This window comes from Triticum dicoccoides, chromosome 2A (assembly GCF_002162155.2).
Source record: "Triticum dicoccoides isolate Atlit2015 ecotype Zavitan chromosome 2A, WEW_v2.0, whole genome shotgun sequence".
Taxonomy (NCBI): domain Eukaryota; kingdom Viridiplantae; phylum Streptophyta; class Magnoliopsida; order Poales; family Poaceae; genus Triticum; species Triticum dicoccoides.
In genome coordinates, this window is record NC_041382.1 from 723,020,754 (window position 1) to 723,027,306 (window position 6,553).

Consider the following 6,553-nt stretch of genomic DNA (forward strand, 5'->3'; position numbering starts at 1 on the left):
AGGGAGGGTGACCGTGGTGGCGTGATGACGTGTCGGTAGGCCTCCTGGGAGAGCGAAGGGAGGGGTGGGGTGGATGATGAGGCGCTGGGGAAGCACTTTAGTGGCGGTGGGCGGTGGCATATGACAGGCAGCACAGCGCCGGCGACGCCGACAACAGTGTGTCAGTCCAGAGCAGAGCGCATCAGCATCTTTCCGTGCTCGTGACCGCCGTTTCACGCCATTGGTGGACCATTCGGGGCTTTCGGCCCGTCATATTTCTCTTTGTTACTCAGCCCACCCAAACTATACATAAACAAGAGAGGTGTGTAGCGAGGCAAAGAGGGCGTCACTAAATGGGCAGGCCCAGCAAAGCAGCGTACCTTTTCTTTTTGTGAATGTTTTTCAAGAACACGCAAGAGAATTGCTTGTCGTATCTCTACCTAATACTAAAGGCATGTTTGGATTCCCTCCACTCCACAACTCTACTCCCGGAGCTGATGGAACAACAGTTCAAAATCATGGAGTCGGGAAGGAGGTGCTCCACAGATCCTGAGATTTCATGGAGCGGGAGGATTGCCGAACAACCCCTAATAAAGAGAGGATTGCTTCTGCTCGTCCGTCATTGAATTGCTCCTAAAATTGCCACAAATTACATCTAATGCCACCGGTAAGTGAAAAAAAAAAAGATTTTGTTTTCTTTTAAGTCAGTAGCCGTCGCATTTGTTAATATTTAGCTAGTCGCTCATGTAGCACTAGAGAGATACAGCCCGGCTTGGCTAGATCCCTTGTCTTCTAACTGAGAGACCCGAGTTTGAGTCCACATCTCTCCTCTCTTTTGCCTTTTTTTCTCTAAATTTCAGTTGCGTAAGATAGAGATACCTCGTCCAAGTGTTGCTTAGCAGATGGGCTGCACACAATGTTACAAGTTCGGCCCAGCTACTGGCAGTGTTCAAGTTCAAGTATTTTTTAAAATATTCACATCTTTCAAACCTTAACACCAAATTAAACATGTTATATATTGAAATCGCTCAGAAAAATGTGTAGATTCCAAATATGATATTATCTTGCATGTCAATCATTTCTAAAATTATGTTTAGGATGCACCCTTAATTAATACTTTTTTTATATGTGGCATTTTGAAAATGTCTACTATATATGTTTCCTATCCATTTAAATTGACTAAATTGGATAGGTCGATGCTCTCACAAATCTATTATTGGCACCATAGGGGATGTTCATTTCTACTTGATGCCACTGTTGCTCCAGATTAATCTACTTGATGCTATTGTTACTTTTAAATTTAGCTCATGACAGGAGGTCTAAATTTATTGATAATATTATTTTTCAAAATTTACTTTTAAATTTCAGAATGAATTAATAAACTGAACTAAGTTGACTCAGGACCACATCTCATGTTTCAAATTGGCAGCCTGCAAAACCCTACCCTCAATCGATCCATTGTTCTTTTTGAAGCTCGCCGTTCATGCCCAATGGCCATTGGCTATCCTGTTAAAATAGAGGGCGTGCACCTGTGAATAGGGGTGGACTAACGACCACTCGGCTCGTTAAGCTCGTGCTCGTTAAGGCTCGGCTCGTTAAGCTCGTTAAGATTAACGAGCAGAAAACCCTTCTCGGCTCGGCTCGTTTGAAACTCGTTAAGCTCGTGAGCGCTCGTTAACAGATTATAATGTGTTGTGATATACATGATGAATGTGTACGTGTGATTTTCAATATGAAATACGGTGACTACAAAAAGAAATGTACTTGTTTGTTGCCTCATATGTCAATTAGTTTGAATTTATAGGCTGAGGTGCTACAAAAAGTTTGTCACGTAAGATGAAAATATGTGTTATGTTGTTACTAACAAGCTTAACGAGCTACTCGTGGAACTCGCTAGATCGTTCGTTAAGCTTAATGAGCTTAACGAGCTGAAATCAATGATTGACTCTGTTCGTTAAGAAGCGAGCTCCGAGCTTAACGAGCCGAACTATCGAGCGCTCATTAAGCTCGCGAGCTACGAGCTTTTGGTCCAGCCCTATATGTGAAGGGTCATGAGAATGCTTATCACATTAGAGACGTCTGTTATTGTTTGATCTCCTTTTGCAATGCACAGGCATATTTGCTAGTATATTATAAGAGAGAAAGAGAAGGTTATGACAAGCATTTGGCGAGCAACGCCACAAACGAGTCTCACCAAACGGATACAAAGGTTACTCTCCAGGCATCCCACCTGCGCTAGATTTTCCTTTAATATTATTTAAAAATGTCTACTCACCATGAATCAACTAATTGTTGTTGCTTTTGTTATTGTTGCTGGATTGGCCGTAGGGCTTGCTTCTAGGACCTGGAGTTGGTCAAGGTACTGTTGCACAAGGTATCACGAGATAGCCAGAAGCAGAAGGTAAAATACGAGGTACTTTATTGCTTAGTCTAGCTTTTATGGAAGCTTTAACAATTTATGTGCTAGTTGTGGCACTAGCGCTTTTATTTGCAAACCCTTTTGTTTAATCCTAAAAAAGGTTCTTTTGATTTCGATTAGTTACTTTTTTTTTACTTTTTCAGTAAATTGGTATTTGCTTCCACAACTCCAATTATATCAATAATTTATTTAATTTACTCCTAGAATTATCTATTTACTGGGATAGATAATACCTCATTCCAGGAAGGGCTGAGTTGAGTATGATTAATTTAGAAGATATGCTGGCCTTCTTATTTCCCATCCTTACTTTAGCAAAGTGGAAAGTTTTTTTCCTTTTATTTTAGGATTTTTGGGAACAGAATATTTCAACAAAAGGAGGTCTTTCACCAGTCAAACAAGACCTAAGACTTAATCTAAAAGAAATTACTAGATTGAATCTATTTGCATTAAAAAAACATAAAAAAGGGTGAGCGAAGTAAACGACTGAAAAACTTTGTTCTTTGTTCGTCCTATCTATAAGAGGAGAGCATAGGAAAATGTAATCCATTATTTCAATTTTTTTAGCTCACTGGCCATCCGCTGGCAGTTTCGGGCTTAATACCAATATTTTAGCAACAAATCTAATAAATCTAACTGTAGTGGTTGGTATTCAGATTTTTTTGAAAAGGGAGTATGTGCGTGTTGTCTAGTTCAAAAATACATTTGATCTATACAGCTGCACTTTATAATATTTTTTAGTACTTTTTGGATAAATAAAAAAAGGGTGCACGATCTCGGTGAATTACTTCCGAATAAATTCAAAAATCATATGGAATAACAACAACATTACGCGACTCATTGGTAAATCAACTTTGATCCTTTATAAACCAAGAATGTGAGACCATTAACACGGTTAAAGCTAAACTGCTTGAAGTCCAGGCAAAAAGAGGTACTCTTTCTACAACTATATTTGTATTAGGACCGAATTTAATTGGAAATAGCTAACATTTATCTAATATAGAACACTCAGATTGACAAAATGGTTTGAACTATTTACTAGAAAAAAGGGGCACCCTGCCCTTTTTTAACCAATGCTGAACCGACGGCCTATGTATAAAAAAGGATTTTTTGGATTTGAAGTGAAAAAAGAATTCTATTAATTTTAATTTTCCATCTATTTAGTTAGTTTTCTTAATTAAATTGAAATTATTAACTAAAAGGAAAATACAAATAAAGAACAACTTTGCTGACCATGATATATTTTTATCTAGGCGGAAGAGTCCTCAATATTTATCTAGTCTTATATACGTTTCGGTATATTGAAATATAAACATAAAAAAGAAGATAGAGGATAGGCTCATTACTTAAAGATACCATTAATTAATGTTATGTAATCAGGTTAAAAAAGAAAAAGTGAAGAAAACTCCATATTATTTTTTAGAAAGTGTTCTAGTATTTTTCGAATGCACAGTAAAAGAAGCAGCAATTAGTGGATTCATGGTGAGTAGTAACTCGTGTAAAAAATGTTTTAACACTATTAACATATATGTATAAATATGTTTACACACTTTAAAATATTATTTGTGTAATTAAAAAGTGTCTCCTGTTTTTAAAAAGGCTCACTATGCATTTAAAAAATGTTCCTAGTTAATAAAAAATATTTCTCATGTAGTATTAAAAATTGTCCTTCATGTAATTAAAAAAATTCATATAATAGAAAGTGTTTGTGCATATAATATCCATGTACTTTAGAAAACAATGTGCATGTACTTTTAAGAAAGTGTTCATGTCTTTTTAAATAAATTTTCTTATATATTAAAAAGTGTTCACACATTTTAAGAAATGTTGGTGTATTTGGAAACAGTTAAATACAAAAGAAAAGGCAAGATAAAATATAAATTAAAAATAAAGGGAAGAAAATGGAGATTAAAATGAAAGCAGAAAAAATCAATAGAAAACGACAAAAGATAGAACACTAAAATGGCTCCCAAAATTATTGCACAAAACCAAGAATTTCATCCACTACTAGGCCACGACCCCTTTCTAGGCTAGTGCGACCTATATATCGCGTGTATTCATGGGCCTTGAAGTGCATATCTCTTCTTTTGTTTAGAAACACGCAGATGCTCTCATGTACACACGTACACTCGACATGTAAAGGTAGTCAACCTATAAGCCCCCTAAAAGATATCCTGTAAGCATTATTTCGAAAAAAAACTATAAGCACCTCCTAAAGATCTTCAAATTGATAAAGTCAGCACACACATCATAGTCGACCGATACATCGTGTCCCACTAAAAGAATAGCACCTGAAATCATGGAATAAATCCTAAAAAATATAATCACATGTATCAGGTTTAAAGCTTAAACCTTGGCATGCAGGTTTACCTTGTCTAATCTTGTTCTCCATTTGATTTATTCATTTACAATTGCAATATACAAAATCATCCCCTGACATAGCATATATATATTTTTTACCATTTTTTTCTCTACTTGATACCTTCAACTAGGGTGTCGCTTCTCAGCTCATTTTTAGCGTACTGGCATACATGTGTCTAAAATTCAACATAACTATGGTGCTAGTTGAAACATGTTTTAGAATGTTGTCTATTTTTTGGAATATTATTCCCGCATAAGGTCTTATTCGTTTTCGCGAAAACAAGCAATCACCCTCTTCATCTGAATCTACAAAGTTAAAATTAAGAAGCATGGACATCTTGAAAGGTAGAACTATGACAGGGTAATCAATGACTATTGCTTATTTCTACTATTTATAAATTAGAGTTGGTGATGGAGTAGTGAGTTTCCGTCCACTTCACTCCAATCTTGCTCACCCATCTAGAACCCACCAGACCCATTCAGTTTGGAAGAGTTCATTCCCTACCCCACACTAATCTCCCTTGTCCATCTAGAACCCAACCCCCTTTGGTTTTAAAAAACTATAAATTCCCACAAAAAAACTATAAATGAAACGATAAAAATATAATGCAGTTGGGGGGTCTTGAACTTCACAGTTGGCTCTACACTGAGCTCAGTCAAGCCCACAATCTCATTCATGTTTTGAATGTGAAAGTATTTTATAAGTACATGGCAGTGCTTCCATGCATGGCCGCACAGCTACGCAAATGCAAATACATTGGTTGTCGTATCCCACTAATTCAATATAACTTTGATTATTGTTGTGGTTCTGTAGCAATGCATGGGCATTGTGTTAGTACAATGAGTTTACCACTTTATGTCCAATAAGAGCACTTGAGAAAAAGCACAATTATTTTTGCTAAATGACCACCACTATATCAGATGATAGACAGACATTATGCAATTTTGTTTGTTAATCCATAATAGTGTCCTAATTCGATTTTGGTTATGTAATCGTGCTCACAGTAGTCCAACTTCCATAGTGTTTCAGCAACAACTTTTGTCGCGAATTCAGTGTAGCTCAGATGGTTATTTTCATTGTCGTGGAACCAGCTCACCAGAGTTTGAAGTCCTAGACCGGCACTGATGCTTGCACTTTTTGGGATTTATTTCATGTTTTTCACCAATGTTCGTTCACTAGGTGTGTTTGATCTGTGGCCGAGATTTTCTCACCAGAAGATTAGTTAGTCAAAATGTTGAGTTATGTATTGGTATTTTTTGTTTGAGGGGTGAGTTATGTATTGGTTATGGTGGCATGTATTGGGGTAGAGCAGGTAGCCAAAGAGTGATATTTTTCTTGTCTTGACTTTAGAATGTTTTTTTAGATCATTTAAATGTAAGGACATCTTCAAGGTGGACCCGCAAACCTCCTGCAACCGTCCGGACCGCGGAAGCCATCCAACACGGTCCTGTATCGATCCGCGGAGCGGTCCGGACATGATTTCTCTTGCAAACCAGAGACAATGTGGGGGAGGTTTGCGGGAGTTTGGACCGATCCCACGCACGCTTCTGGCCGTCCTGGCCCATAAAAAACCAGGCACCCGCCCTTCCCGCATTTTCCTTCCGATGTACGCGTCGCTTATCACGCTGCATTCATGCCGGCCCATAGCGTGCGGAGGCCGGCATTGATGCCACTGTTGGGGATCGTTGCAGAAATTAAAAAATTTCTACGCATCACCAAGATCAATCTATGGAGAGACTAGCAACGAGAGAGAGGGGAGTGCATCTTCATACCCTTGAAGATCGCGATGCAGAAGC